Genomic DNA, 16,593 nt, shown 5'->3' with positions numbered 1-16,593 from the left:
CAGTTTCCACTGCGGCAAAAGGCGGCTAATTTCCATACCGCATCTTTCAACAGGTATAAAACGTAAATTATTCCGATTAACATCGACGCCAGCTGAGGACGTAAATGACTAAAAATACTGATACTCGGTCGATTAATCTCGGGAACCTCTTCTCTCGCTGCAAAGTATCTAAGCTCCTTTGAGTACGTCCATTCTGACGGAACAAAGACACAATGTAGTTGGAATAAAGTTTTCTTCCTTTCACTCTAAAAGCTCGCCTAATTCGTCTAAGCTGGTCTCCAGAGAGAGAGAGAGAGAGAGAGAGATAGAGATTCCTCTTCCGTATTCATAGACGAAGTAATCGAGCCGTGCCCAAGTAACTTTTCTATTACTCTCTCAGGCCGAGGAAAGTTTCTCCTACTTAGTTGTAATAAAAATCGCCTGAATTTTTTCTTGTTTCCTTCGAAATAAACTAAAGTTCGTAAATGACTAGAAATGCACAAACAAACTGCATCTCATCGTTTCTTAATACGAGCAAGCTTAATTGAAAATCAATTTTTTTTTATCTCCCATATCCCCAGAAGTAGTAAATAGCTGCTCCCAGATCGAATAGGTTTACTCGCAATGACTGCCAGCACGTTATCCAAAGAATATTACAGCTCTAGACTGTTTCATCCTCTGTATGTTAATCCTTTCGATGGACTTTTTCAAATTATTGCTGCCTTTAGCTATTTATTAATTAATTTTAGTAGGTATCTCACTCTATACCTGCCTGTTAATGGAGTATTCCCTAGATATTGAAGGTAATAACGATCATTAAAAAAAATTATTATTTGTAAAGTCGGGCTTGGTCATACCAACCAGCCGGGAAATCGTTTTGAAAGCCTACCACCCATTGGCCAAAGCTCATAGCTTCAGCCTATGAGAGAATGCGATAGATATAGTGCGGCGGAGGTCTCTGATTGGCCAAGAGAAAATCTTGGCTGAAGGTTGACGCCCTGGGCCTTGAGCAGTTCGTATGCAGCCATCTACAAGACATGAAGGTATTTGTAACTCGTTTCCACAACGTGAGTAACCTTTCGTGATAGCAATTGTGTTAATTTAGGTTAATATCTGGTGGTATTTATCCCTTGAGTGTAGTTTTGTTTTTTTTTTTTTTCGTTAGAATCCCAGCGTTCCAATGAGCACAATGATCGTCGATAATCCGTCTTATTTTAGAGATGAGAGCAGTTCCAGCGTGTCAGTTGCAGTTAACTGAAGGTAAAATTCTGTTTTAAAAAAACCTTACTAATGGCATGAGCTTTCAATCGTGAAACAAACCCAGAGATCTGTAACGAAAAGATGAGTTAAATAATCAGTTGTTAGATATTCAGTCTGTGTTTGGACAGGATTTTGGCAGAGCGGAAAAAATGTTATATGGCCCAGTACTATCTTGCTCTAGTTTTGCGTTAGCTTTCATTTATACGTACGTTTATTCACCTTAGTGCACGTGAATTATTATTTTTTTTTTTTACGACACTACAGTCACACACGAGTCGGGCATGGGCATTTCTCTCCCTTTCGCTCTGCGTGAAGTTTCAAACTAATTCAGCAACTTAACTCGTTTTTCTGTAGGTAACTAGTTGCTACTCCCAGTAGCCTAAATTCCGTGAAATGACTACATAATGAAGTTCTATATTAGAACACCGTATCTAGAGATATGGCTGACATTGGAGTAGGATTGGGGCTTGTCTTTCAGTATGTTTGGCGTTGAAGAAAGTGTTTTCACATGGCTATTGTTATAGTTTGAAATGCAACGCCATTTTCATTCACTTCCAGTAAAGGGAATTTAATCAAATGACAATGCTGAACAGCCTTTCTGCTTGGTTCTTTTTCATTCCAATGTTGCATATGGCATTCGTTGACTTGAAGAGGATCAGTGGGGTTGAGATGGGTTTTGACATCTTGGGAAAAAGTTTAATAATTAATGAAAGACGTCTTAGCCGCTTAGCTGGCGGTATTTTGTTTTCAATATTACCAGTTATTTTTGCTGATTATGGTTACCGTGGAGCTGTTTAGTCGTAGAGTAAGAGTAAAGACGCCAGTTTATACCCCGCGAAGTAAATCCCTCTACAGGTCTTGGTTTTTAAATGATGCAAGATGAATGATAAATCTGTCATATTATCATTATTTGTGATTTAATTGCTTAATTAGGATTATTTTATTTGTAGGAAAATAAGTGCAACCCTCGACTGGAAAAGACTTTTCCTCCCTCCGGCTTACCAGTCCAGAGCTATGGAAAAGACGACACTCTTAAGAAGGCTGTCTAAACGTAAGTGGCCCTCTCATCATTTTTGTTTTTCACATTATCATTTTAAATATCCGAGTTTGTTTGCTGCTATAATATTGTCTCGCATATACTGTTTGCTCTACTTGTGTATTTGTATGTTTTTCACTTTCCTAAACTGGATAATTTTCATTTTAGGATGATGCCCATGATGGAAATTGCGCATCTCTCTAGCAATATTATCGACCGAAGATTATGGAAATTATTCATACGACCCACAGTTAAGTTTGTTTTAAGTAAGTGTTCCTTTGGCTAATTTTTACTTTTCCCTTCATTTACATATTAGGAAGTCTGTTTTTCATTTTACATCTGTTCAATTACTGTTATATCAGTACAATACATTATAAGGTATTATTACAGTTTTCAAACCATTCTTTGGGGGAGAATTCTATTATTAATTTTTTTTTTGATAGTTTTTCACCCGGAGTAAAGCACGTGATAACAAAACACTTCTTCTCAATACATTATTGTCGCTAATGCATACTTACAGAGAAAAAAAAATATTAAGTTTTTACCTCGAATTTTTCCCAAGTCGGGAGAGGTGTTTCCTCTACGGTAATGTTTACTTTTAATGAGCCCTCTAACTTACTTTCTTACGCAAACAAAAGCAGTTCTAGTTACTCATTATTGGCTGAGATGTGTGACATCGTTATGACGTCATGGGTTTCATACCCAATTACGAACGACTTCAGTCGAAAACTAAGTTTCACTAGCATTTCAGCGGAGTAAAAAAGTTACCTGTCTAGTGTCCACTGGTATCCTTGTTTGACTGAATACTCGAATAATGAAGCAAAAAACGGCATTTAGTCTTCCTGTAGCTATGGCAGAGGCAGTGGCTGGCCCTTCTGGCATTAATTTTGACAGACCTTCGATTTCCTACCGATTGTTTGCAGTGCAATGTGGTCGTCGGGTACCCGGCCACTTCCTACTTTAAGTTGCATGTCAGGGAACCTTGCAACGGCTTCACGTTTTCCTCAAAGCAGCAGCACATCTTTATCAACCAACAGTTTAAGGTAAGCTTCATTAATTTATAGAGTATATTATAATGGTGGTAGTATAACGATGTATACAGCAGTACCATCACTTTGGATTTGGTTTGATGGATGTTAGGTAGTGGCCTTAAGGGGGGGTCGCAGGGGGGGCGGAGCCCCTCCCCCCCCCGCTAGGCCTAGGTAGGGGTACAGGGCCCTAGGTAAGGTTAGGTGGTTGTATTAGGTTCGGTAGTGCCCTGAAAATCACTTTTTTCCTCCTCCCCCCACCCAAAAACCCCGCTTCCCACTGGGATCCCCTATAATTGAAGTAGTAGGTTTATGCTTAGATTTTGTGTGTAAGAGTAACTCTTAGTTTCTTTTTTATTCATTTCCTCATGTTTCTATGCGATGTGCAACACCAATCTGGTCGTTTTTTGCCGTTTTTCGTCGTTAATACTTGAAAAACGGGTGCGGCCTTCTCCTGGACATTTACCTTTTTCTGAAAAAACTCGTTTTTTTAACTCCAATTACATAGTAAATCTCTAAATCGGATGGTTTGCAGTCAAAATAAATGTTAAATCCGTTGGAACTATATTATTTCTGATGCAACAAATATATTTTTATTCCAGTTTTCCCATAATGGTTGAAACTGTAATTTTACCCATTATAAAAAGCCGGAGTACTATTTGCACATAGAACGATATCACGGTGCTGTAGGAAGCTTACACTATAAAGTGTCACCAAAATGTAATTATACAGCGGGTCGGCTCAGGATACGATGAATGCTATATATAATCCTCATCATAATAAATGCTAGATCAACTAACGGTCGAAAAATAAAAAAAATAAAAATAAAATGATTAACTTCATGCCAGCAGTTGACATTCAGATGACAATGGAACGTGCTGTAGAATTCATTTCTTACGGTCCCTTGTTAAAAATGCAGTTTAGTGGGTTTCTCTCTCTCTCTCTCTCTCTCTCTCTCTCTCTCTCTCTCTCTCTCCTCTCTCTCTCTCTCTCTCTCAATGTTGCACAGGTGGTTTCGGGGTCTGTTTAAGTTGATCAAGGTCCTATCGCTTTGCTGGCTTTCTTTATTTTCAATGATCTCTTATTCCATCCTTTGTTCCTTAATATTCTTCTTAGTAAACTTAATATTTTTACAAGAAGCAAGTACTTTTTCCTCCAAGTTCCTAACTTGTTGAATAGGTATAAGTTAATATAAGCATTGACACTTATTTTGTTAGTTGGGTAGATTTTTTACTAATCTGAGGCCACAGCTTCTCTGTTGAGAAGACGTGTTAAATATTTCGGTTGTAGTAGGAAACACTTTTCGTTCAGAGTTAGCTTTTTTTTTTTTATATGAGGCTATTTCTCAGGCACCAACCATTCCGAAGATCGTTCATTGAATATGAAGAAGTTTCTTGGCATCTTACAGTAACACAAGCGGGTCAAGTGTTATGTATTTCAAAATAATTATAAATTTTGATTTGCATTAAGTGGATTTAACTTTTATTAGGGTTATTCAAGTGCTGACCGAATCCCAGGTGTTGCACTTCTGATCCAGGTACCCTCTCTCTCTCTCTCTCTCTCTCTCTCTCTCTCTCTCTCCCCCCAATTAGACATAGACATCTACAGTTGTTTTTGGGGGCCGAGTGTAATTAACCCTCAAGGGCTAGTACTAAACAGGATGAAATACATTAGATGCCCCAATCCCTATAAAAAAAATAAAAAAATACAAGTAGTGGTTGTAGTATCCGTGGGAACGTTCTTTGCAGTCCGTGCCGAGTTAGTGCCTAGAATTACTTTTATTTATTTTTTTTTATTTAGTGAAAGCAAAGTGATTCGGCAACTTGACACACTTATCTGTATGTAACTAGTTGCTACTCCCAGCAGTCTAATCATGTGACAGTTATTTCCTGGTTAAGTCTAAGCTAAATTCCGTGAAATAACTACATAATGAAGTTCTATATTAGAAGACACTATCGAGAGATGATATGGTTGACATTGAAGTAGGATTGGGGCTAGTCTTTCAGTATGTCTGGCATTGAGGGAAAAAAAAAAAAAAGTGTACTCGCATGAATATTGTTATAGTTTAAAATGCAATTCCATTTTCATTCACTTTCAGTAAAGGGAATATATTCAAATGACAATGTTTAACATACTTTCTGCCTGGTTATTTTTCACTCAATTAAATGTTGCATATGGCGTTCGTTGACTTGAAGAGGATCAGTGGGGTTGAGATGGGTTTCGACATCTTGGGAAAAGTGTTTAATAATTAATGAAAGACGTCTTAGCCGTTTAGGTGGCGGTATTTTATTTGCAATGTTACCCGTTATTTTTGCTGATTATGGTTACCGTGGAGCTGTTTAATCGTAGAGTAAGAGTAACGACGCAGTTTATACCCCGTGAAGTAAATCCCTCTATAGGTCTTGGTTTTTAAATTAGGCTAGATGAATGCAAAAGATGTCATTTTATTATTTGCGATTAATTGCTTTATCAGGATTATTTTATTTGTAGGAAAATAAGTGCAACCTTCGACTCGAGAAGACTTTTCCTCCCTCCGGCTTACCAGTCAAGAGCTATGGAAAAGACAACTCTTAAGAAGGCTATCTAAACGGAAGTGGCCCTCTCATCATATTTGTTTTTCACATTATCATTTTAAATATCTGATTTTGTGTTTGCCGCTGTAATTTTGTCTCGCTTATACAGTTTGCTCTACTTGTGTATTTGTATGTTTTTCACTTTCTTAAACTTCATGATTTTCATTTTAGGATGATGCCCATAATGGAAGTTGCGCATCTCTTGAGCAACATCATCGACCGAAGATTATGGAAATTATTCATACGACCCACAGTTAGCAAATTTGTCTTAAGGTAAGTGTTCCTTTGGCTATTTTTTCACTTTTTTCCCTTCATGTACATATTAAGAAAATGTTATTCATTTTACATCTGTTCAATTACTGTTATATCAGTAAAATACATTATAAAAAGCCGGAGTACTGTTTGCACATAGAACGTCAGTATGGTGCTTTTGGAAGCTTTGCACTATCAGTGTCGCCTAAAAGTAATTATGCAGTGTAGGCTCAGGATACGATGAATACTATATATAATCCCCATCATAAAACCTAGATCAACTAACGGTCCAAAAATAAAAACAATAAAAAAACTTTTATTGTACACTCGTTCATATCAGCAGTTAAGATTCAGATGACAACGCAACGTGCAGTACTCTCTCTCTCTCTCTCTCTTTTCATGTTGCACAGGTGGTTTCAGGTCGTTGACTAAGTTGGTCAAGGACCTATCGCGTGGCTGGCTTCCTTGTTTAATTTCAAGGATATCACTTACTCCATCCTTTGTTCCTTAATATTCCTCTTAATAAACTTACTATTTTTACAAGAATTAAGTATTTTTCCCTCTTAAGTTATTGAATAGGTATAAGTTGATATGAGAAGCATTGACACTGTTGTTAGTTGGTTAGATTTCTGATTAATCTGAGGCCACAGCTTGAGAAGACTTGTTGAATATTTCGGTTGTGGTTGGAAACAATTCTCGTTCAGAGTTCGCTTTGGCTCCCTTTTTTTTTTTATAATGAAATTTCATGCGGCCGCTTCTCAGGCACCATGCATTGCTAAGATCATTCAACGAATATGAAGAAGTTTCTTAGCATCTTACAGTAACACAAGCGGGTCAAGTGTTACTTATTTCAACATAATGACAAATTTTAATTGGCATTAAATGGATTTAACTTTTATTGGGGTTATTAAAGTGCTGACCAAACCCCATGTGCTGCACTTTTGATCTAGGTAACTCACTCTCTCTCGCTCTCATTAAGACGTAGACATCGACATCAACAAGGAACAGAAGACATCGGCGATTTATCCTCTTGTGTCCGGAGAGGTCATGTGGTAGTGTTGGGGTAAAATCTCGCGTAACCGATTTGTACGGAGTTGATGTTTTTTATAGTCCCCTTTTATACCACAAAGCTCCTAAAGAAGCGAGTTATTCGTACCAACCGTTATGAAACTGACGGGGTGTTCTCTTTTCAGAGTCCACAGATTTATGGCTGTGTTCACCTTGGAGTTCCTTCTCTATTGCCTACGGCCGTTGTCATATAATTGTCGCCTCGGGTCGATATAAAATTCGATCTTCCATTTTACTTGAATGCCATAATTTTTGCTTGTCAGTTTTCCCCTTGATGGGGTTAGAAGTTGAATGAGTTGTATCCGCTGCCTGGTGCACATTTTCTGAAGCCTGGAATACCCTCTGGTTGAGGTCTTTACTTAACCCCATCTAGTAGTTTCGAAGTTACTTCCTTTTCTAATGGCGTTTCCGTCGTTCCATCCATATTTGGCCCACCCTTTTTTCAAGTTTCTGAAAGGCTTATGAGGTTAAGTGAACTTAGCTAATGTTTGTATTTAGAACGTAAACTTTCCACATTTTGGATTTCTTGAAGCTTAAATAGTGCAAAACATTGTGCAAAGGTGAATGGAGCGTGCATATTTGGTGCGTCATTTAACATTTCCCATCTCAAGAACTACCAGGACAGAAATGAATCAAGTTGAGAAACAGCCTCTATACGTAGCGCAGAATTTGACATGGAAATGTAAAGTTTAGGTCAAACGCTTGAAAGGCAACAATTTGGCTCAAATTAGCAGTGTGGGCTCCGGCCTTATTTTTTTCAGTTTATTAGAATTTTCTGGTAGAACTATTAGAGGAAAATTAGTATCGTATTTTTGGGTTTAGATTTGGGCTTTCATTTGTTATTTTGAAATATACGAATTGGAAGTTGCCATGATAACCTGGTTCCTATGATTTGTAAACTTGGTTTTTTTTTTCTCGTCATATAAAATTGCTCCTTTTCGACATTATTCAGTATTGCTGTATTTACGCTTGAACTTGCTTATGGGCGCTTCTCTCTCTCTCTCTCTCATACTCGAGAAGTGAATTATGTGTCTGGTTGTAAATTGGCTTTATAGATCGCAGCTGAGAGAGTCATTCCCAAGCAGCATGTAGTTGGCATGAGGATGGTTTGTTCTTATTTGTAACACTTCATTTATCCAAGTTAAGGCATTTGCCATCTTTTTGACCACTCCTATTAAAACTTTCTACTGCCTCTGGGTCAGCTTCTTCTACACCTAGTTTGGTGTCGTCTGCAAATTTGCTTCTCCTGCTAGTTAATCCTACATCAGTGTCATTAATATAAATAACAAACAATAGCAGGCCAAGGACAGAACCCTGAGGACTCCGCTTGACACATCTGGCCATTCTGATTCTTCACCGATTGTTACAACTGTTTTCTTTTAGTTAGCAAATTAGTTAGCGAGTCTTCGATCCAGTCTGATGTTTCTCCTACAATTCCTAAAGCTCTAACTTTTGTCATTAGTTTGTGGAACTTTGTCAAAGGCCTTTTGGAAATCTAAGAGTATAGATGTTGCTCTACCACTGTCGTAAATACCAAGCATGTTATGGAAAAACTCCAAGAGGTTTGATAGGCAGGATATGTTTTGTCTGGAGCCGTGTTGACTGTTAAACAGCAGGGTGTTTCTATCAAATGTGATCTACAATTTTATCTGCAATTATGGACTCAAAAAATCTTAGAAGGGAACGACGTCAGACAGATTGGTCCTTAATTTCCCGGCTTACCATGGACCTTTTTTGACAACTCTGGGTACATTACCTAGTTTCCATCCTTTGGGTTCCTTTCGTTGTTCTGCTGTTTTTCTGTAGAGGTTATGTAGGCGAGGAACTTTCTCCCCTTTTAACAATTTAATTTCTCTTGGATGAATCCCAGCCAGGCCAGGAGATTTGAACTCTGTTTTTCTATTTTGTTTTTAACATAGTCTTCTGTAAATATTATTTTGTCAGGTGGTTCTGCCCCTTCATATTTAATAGCTGGTTCAGGGATTGAGGTAGTGTCTTCAATTGTGAACACACTAGTAAAACAACTTATTCAATAATTATGCTTTTTCCAAGTCTGTGTTCACTAGGTTTTCCCCATTGTCTCGTAGGCCTTAGGGGGCCTATGCAATTTTTTAGTGGTTTTCTACTATTCACTTGAGCAAAGAATTCTTTTGAATTTTCCTTTCAAACTGATGCAACACTCTTATCCTAATTTATCTTTGCATTTCTTACTAATTTATCCACCATTTACAGAGTTCCTTATGCTTCCTTGCTGCTTCTGGTGTTGGGTTTGGATTCATTGTTTTGTGCAATCTCTTTTTCTTATTTTATTTGCAATTTCTCTGTTGAACCACTTACATATATGCTAAGGGTTGCCATTTGTTAGTATTTGCTTTGATAATGGAGTACATCTGGAGCGTTTTTTCTGTGTATTCTTCTAGAAGGGCTTCGCAGTAATTGTCTGTGTTTTTTGGTCATACTCTAGATTATATTAATGTGAAATGTAATAATTTTATGGCCGCTTTTACCTAGATTTGCACATAACGAAAGGGCAGACATAAGTTATCTTCTGTTGGTAGGACAATGTCTAGTATGTTGATTCCTCTAGTAGGTTTGTCGAATCATTGGTGAAGGATTTCATTTTTGACAAATTCTAGAAGTCTATTTCATTCAAAGTTTGATGTGGAGGTCGGTGACCCAGTGTACTGCTGCATTGAAACATCCCATTATTATGCAGTTTGTTGTTTATTTCTTCTCCTAGTAGTGCATACAGCTCCTTTTTCGGGTTTTGGGTAAGTTTGCACACTAGTATTAGAGTAAACTTGTTCCCTAGAATGCTTGTATTAATGCCAATTAATTCTTTCTTGGTTGTAATTTTACACACTTCTGGGCTAAGGTGGTCCTTGACATATAACATAACTGCTCCACCTTTTTTATTAGGTCTATCTTTTTGAACAATTTATATCCTGATGCTTGGAACTCTTCTACAGTCTCTAGTTGCTTCTTGTATCCATGTTTCTGTGATACCTATTATGTCTAATTCTTCACTTGCTATCAATGCTTTGAAGAGATCTACTTTGTTCCGAATAGATTGTGCATTAAACTGTGCCACTCTGAGGAACTTTTCTGTCTTTTTTTCGCCCTCAGTGGCTTTATTCGTTTCCCTCATTTTCACTCTTTCCTGCAGTGCTATTACTAACCAAATTCTGGGAGCTTCCGACTTCTTCCTTTGAATGCTCAGTTCACGGAGGTGTTTTAAGAGATTTTCGTTAAGGAGGTTTCAGTAATTTTGCTCCTTCCTAATTCAAGTTATTTCCATCTCTTTTATATAGTTTTATATCCCCTACAAATCTATCCTAAAAGTTTAGAAACCTAACACCCTTTTCCTGGCATATTTGCTCCAGTTTGTCATTGATTCCAATTGCCTTGCTGAGGGAGTAGTGGCTTACATTGGTTCTAGGTAGAAGTGCTATAAGAATGCCGTTATCTGTTTTCTCAGATGTTTTCTACATTCCTCAAGTTGACTGCAAGACCTGTCTGGCCAGTTCTTTATTGGTTCCCGACGGATACTTGTTCTCTACTATCAACAAATTATGTTGTTTAGATAAGAGGACGTTTTTAAGATTTGGGTCAATTTATTTCTTGTGTATACTCACTCTTGTAGTACTTTGGACATTGTTTCAAACTCCAGTTGCATAAAGTTCCTACTGGAGATTTTGAAATTGCTACGTGTTTTGATTTGGTCCTCGTTAGCTTGGAAATGGGGTGACCTCTCTTGGTGGTAGTGGTGGTACTACGATTGACTCAGATTCTTGATTTTAACGACGATGGTGGATACCTTGATCTCCTGTGTGGAGAACTACTCGGTCTAAGACCACTCGTCGATATACTGTGTTGACCAGTATGATTTTTTTTTTTTTTTTTAAGCAAAGTATATAAAGTAATAAGCATGTTATTGTTAACATAATAAATGAATCGATGAATAAAACTGAAGAAATAATAATCAATTTCAGTGGAAACTTTCGACATTATAAGTAAAATTCTGTCAACCAAGCTACTACTTTGAATAACATCTAATCGGGTAGAAGGGCAGAGACCGCTTATGTACCCAATTTTTCGTCTTGATATAACCAAAATAACATTTTCAAGTATTTCATCGTGTGTATACTACCTATATATAAATTATTTTTGTAAAAGGAAAAGTCGGGAAAAGCGACCCGGCCCCCCAAAAAAAAAAATGGGTACGGCCTGCTCTCTCTCTCTCGTTGCTAACTCTTAAGTCGAGTTTTTAATTCTGTGTGAATTTGTTGTAAATTAAACTCAATTCAAAATAGCTTGCCACTTTACCTCAGTCTATTCCTGTTAATTTAAAACGCCAGAGAAGCGAGACTTACTGTATATTTACCTAAAAGAATGTTTTGCATTCAAATAAACTAGCCACCTGGCGGCCTTTTATAGTCAATGTATCTTTTCAAATGGTGTTTTGTATGCTTGTAAGGCCCCGTCCACACGGTCGAGCTTTGATCGACGAATTTTGTCCGATGTGAAGTCAGAAGCGGAGAAACAGCAGGAAAAGTCAGAACTTTGCCGCATTTTCTTCGCTTCTGACGTCACATCGAACAAAGTTCGTCGAGCAAAGCTCGGCCGTGTGGACGGGCCTTAAGAGTAATAGCTGGACTGGCGACGTTGAACTTGAAACAACCTTTTTGTTGGTGTAAGACTTTTCATATCTTGCCGTACTTTTCCAGTGGGAGATTTTTAACGATTTATCCTGTGTAAAGCTTGAAGTTTACTTCAAGAACTTTTTAAAAGTACGTACGTCAGTTTAGAGATAATTATTATCAACTGGCTAGGGAGGCTTTAGAGTGCTTTTCTTACAGATCGGTGCTGATTACGCTGTAAAAAGTTTTTATCCTGTTTTCTTTTTTATTCTTTACGTCCTAGTGTTTAATTAGATAATTTTTATCATGTTTATGTTTATGTACCCAATTTCTTTAAATTTAAAATTCTGCTAAAGTGCAGAATTTTAAAGATACATTAAATTTCACCTCCTGTTCTTTAAGTACCCAATTCTGAACTTTTCAAGAATTTTAGATACATAGAGATTAATATATTTTACAGAGGGAAAGAAAGACCATCATTGGAAAGACCTGCGCCAGTGGAACAGATTACAAGAGGGACCGTGGGAAAGATCTGCGTGAGAGGAACCGAGATTTACTACAATAGGGAGAAGACCGCTGGAAAGATCTTCGCTGGAGGAACAGATTTTGAAGGCGATTTTACCAAATGTGTGTGGCTAAGATAATTTCTCAATTTAATCAAATTCATCTGAAATGTCCTTTAAAAATTTTTTAATTGCTGAGAAAATAGATAATTTCTCGAGTTCATAAACAATTTCCCGAGGTTGCTGTTCATTTTTAAAGGGTATATAGGGTACCAGAGTTGCCAACTAGTTCATTGAAGGTATTTTTTTTGGAGTTAAATAAGATTTGCAGTGAGCCGACCACCCAACATAGTGGTTCCCACCCTACGAAGTTGTTGTTTGTTGTTTGAGGATTAAGCTGGCTTTATGCCAGCACGGGCTTTAGCTAAAAAGCAGCCCGTAGTCATTTGAATTATTTTTTAGGTAAAATGGTGATTTAAAGGTTATTTGGTGAGCATTTTATTTGTGATCTCCATGGATTATGAATTCAAAAAGTGAAAGGAAAGGTGAACAGGCGAGGTTACAAACCCCTTTAAACCCTAGAGTACCCATTAGTATTAGATAAAGATCGATAGTAGCGAGTCCTGGCGAGTCAGAGATGGCCAGTAAGGAAATCGAAAAATTTATCTTAGTAGAAAAACAAAAAAAACGCACAAATCTATGGAGTTCAAGTACCATATTTCATTAATCGATAATAGGATAAAAAGCGCCGATCGTTAGTGGTAGGGATCGACGAAAAAAGAACGAAATTTTATAAGTTTTAGAAAAAGCAAAACAAAAGGAAGCGACAGCTTAAGCGGTAGTTAGTGACAGTTGAAATATTCGGTCGTTAGACATGAGGCGGCCGAAAAACTGAGGGGAAATGAGGATTATTTAGTAGTAGAAAAACCCTACGAAGGTTGTGGCGTTCCTTATATTCTCATCCCCATCCATCCGGACAAGCAGGTTTCCTGTGGAGTCGCCAACTAGTTCATTCTTGTGCGGTTTGCAGTATTTTTTGGAGTGAGCGTCCAGTTCGGTGCCCTCGAATGTTGTGGCGTCCCTTATATTCTCCTCCCCGTCCAGAGAAGCAGTTTTCTGTGGATTTCTCAGTCACCTGCAAAGTATAACATTACTTTTCAGCTTCTATGCTAATTCAACAAAGCTGTTCAGCTTCTATGCTAATTCAACAAAGCTGTTCAGCTTCTATGCTAATTCAACAAAGCTGTTCAGCTTCTATGCTAATTCAACAAAGCTGTTCAGCTTCTATGCTAATTCAACAAAGCTGTTCAGCTTCTATGCTAATTCAACAAAGCTGCAATGCCTCACTGTTAAACGGCAGATTTGCACTAAAGTGTAACTAAGCAGCATAAACATGGCCTTGACATGCAAAATTAAAAGAAAATGATAGTGACAAAAAGGGCTATGTTTGCTGCATAGGGAATTTAAAGACATTATATTTATGACTGTCTCTTTAACAAGGTTCGACAATATACTTAGTCACAAACTAGTACTTGTAGGCTTAGTATAAATACTGAATATAGAGCAAAATAGATATCGGCAAATTTTGTAGGACACTAAAACGTAACATTTTACTGTAACGTTATCCTAAACAATTCAAAGTTATGTTGCTTCTTCGACCTCTTAGTTCGGAACAACAGGTATTTCAAAAACTAAGCACAGGCGGTGACAGTTATGTTAATAGAGAGACCCAGTGCGATTTCGCATTTTGGAATAAAAATGAAAAAAAAAAAAAAGTCTACAAATATTGTTTAATGAAGCTATTCAAGATGAGTTTCCATAAGTATTTTGTTTTAGAATTATTTCAATTATATGCGGGAATTTATATGACGTTTTAGAGTTAGTTTATTTACACCAAACTTCATTTGCCCTTTACGGTAATTAAGTAAATTTAGGAAATTGTACTTATTAAAACAATACTTAAACTATTGAGTTTACGATGCATTATGGGGAATTTTAGACTTATTAACTTTTAAAACTGGTGTTTTAAAACAGACAGAAATTAGAGAGAGACAGAGATTGAGTTATATACTAATGGTTGCAGAGCATGCAAACAAACAACGCGCACAATCTGTATACTGCTGCTTATTAGGCTTACGGTTTACACTACTTATATACTACGGATACATACTTCACAAGGGAGATTGATAGTCCTCCGAGTACTGAGTAGGGAATGATGTAAATAATCTTTTTATTTAACGTTACAATTCGTTACCAAAATGCCGAGCTCAAAGGAGATTTTTTTTTATTAATTAAATATCCATTGTGTATTAACTTGGTTAACAAAAAATAGCTAGATTTTTATATTCTATATTATTGAATGACTGTACATTCATAGACAAAATGGTAATTTTTCACTTTGTTTTTAATCTAACTTCATCTTTCTAGGAAAACTTCGCTACATAAAACGATAATTGAAGCAATTATTATAAATTAAATTGTTAACCACTTTTTTTTCCCAAATATTCTTTTATGAAATACATATCCATGGAAATTTTCCTAACTTTACCCACTGGTAGAAAATCTTTTACCATGGTAATAAAGCCAAAGAAAAATAGATAATAGATTCTATAATTTTGCAAAAAAAAAAAAAAAAAAAAAATTAAATAAATAAAAATACTAATGCTGATCTCTTTGATGATAAACATATCATTTGGGTCCCAAATTTCTAAATCCCAACGTTGAGTCTATGAAATATATATTTTTGTATCTTTATAAATCATTGTAAGGAATTATATTAGAGTAGAAATGTAGCTTGGAAAGGTAATTTATTTTATTTTAAAGAATTAAACTTCCCGTATATTTTACAAATACTCTTATTTTTCAGTTTCCATAATGAAATAAAACATACATATTCAGGTTGATTAAATTTATATTGAAAATTTATGGTTATTGTTTTTACTCAAGATTTCATATTTATTTGAATCTTATTTCGTGAATCGTAAAATCATATCTTATAAATTTTGAAATCCAGAAACGAGATGGAATTATGTTAGGGACACAAACTAATAAACAGTCTTCTCTAATATATGAGTGTGATGTTGAGCATTCTAATAGATACCAAAAGGGGCAAATAAAAATAAGCGAACACCAATGCCTAATGATTTCTTATGCCCATCGTGACTTCACTTGAAAGTAGAGAAAAAATATTTGACGAAAATTTGTGCAAATGTATTTCAAATTTATTTTTACCCAAATGCACTTTTTTCGTAAGATGCATAGTTTTTGAAAAAAATGGAAAAGATGGGAAATGGCATTTATACACACATTTTGAGAGGGAACTTTTTTCTGTGAAAGATATTTGATGGCAATGCTTTTACTTTTTATTCCCGGTTGGCCCATTTATCGGAGAAACTGTGCTGGACTATATTGTTATAGAGGCCTTTAATTCCAACCACTTAAAAGACCAGAGTAGCGGTTATAGTTACGTGTGTATACTGTCTATCTTGACTGAAAAAAAAAATAATTGGAAAGATAAGTAACTTGAAGAGTATGCATAACGCTAGTTCTATAACAATGCTAACATGCTTTTTCAGTTTCACTTTACCATCACCACTCAAGGATAGTATGGGGCAAGTATCTCGCACACATCGTATCTAACTAAATGCTCTACACAAACCTCCAGCAACTTCTAACTCAACAACGCATCCAACCTTAGTTTTCTCTCTCATTCTTAGTGAACGCTGTCTTAATCATTTAGATTGATCAAAGATTCAGTCGCACTCAGGTCCCATGTCCGGTTACATGAATGTGACATTCCTTGTTACTATCTTTTTATCATCATGTTATAACCTTTCCTTCAGATCGGTGCTTCTTTAACATGTGAATAAGTCATTTCCTTAACTGGTGAATGAGCCACTGAGTGAATGAAATCTTTTGAGGGGTTGAATGGAACGAGATGGGTGAACACGTGAAGAACAGTTGACTTCATTCCATCACTGCATTTCCTATGTTGATGGAAAGTTATTCTTCTGAAAGCTTTCTCGACTTGAATCAATTAATACTATCTTTAAGGAGTGACATGTAGTAGTATTCAAATTATAAAAGAAGACAAAGTTCCCCTCATAAATCCAGATCGAGAGAAACGTTGTGCAGAGAGAATAGATTACTCAAAATGAAACGAACCGGATTCAGAGAGCCAATGGTGACAACAAACCTTAAGATAGCGAACTCAACGCTGTGGATTCTGATAATGCAGGAATAATTGAACTGTTT

At 36.5% G+C, this 16,593-nt stretch overlaps 1 long non-coding RNA gene across 1 annotated transcript; it reads left to right on the top strand.

Moving 5' to 3' along the window:
* The first annotated feature begins 990 nt into the window (after positions 1-990).
* On the top strand, positions 991-16,272 carry LOC135222213 (uncharacterized). The gene is made up of 5 exons (XR_010316219.1): positions 991-1,046; positions 2,190-2,290; positions 2,444-2,541; positions 6,048-6,149; positions 12,297-16,272. It is a non-coding gene; the product is annotated as an uncharacterized LOC135222213 (long non-coding RNA).
* The last annotated feature ends 321 nt before the right edge of the window (positions 16,273-16,593 follow it).

Source organism: Macrobrachium nipponense, chromosome 3 (assembly GCF_015104395.2).
Source record: "Macrobrachium nipponense isolate FS-2020 chromosome 3, ASM1510439v2, whole genome shotgun sequence".
Classification (NCBI taxonomy): domain Eukaryota; kingdom Metazoa; phylum Arthropoda; class Malacostraca; order Decapoda; family Palaemonidae; genus Macrobrachium; species Macrobrachium nipponense.
This window is presented reverse-complemented; position numbering and strand designations above follow the sequence as displayed.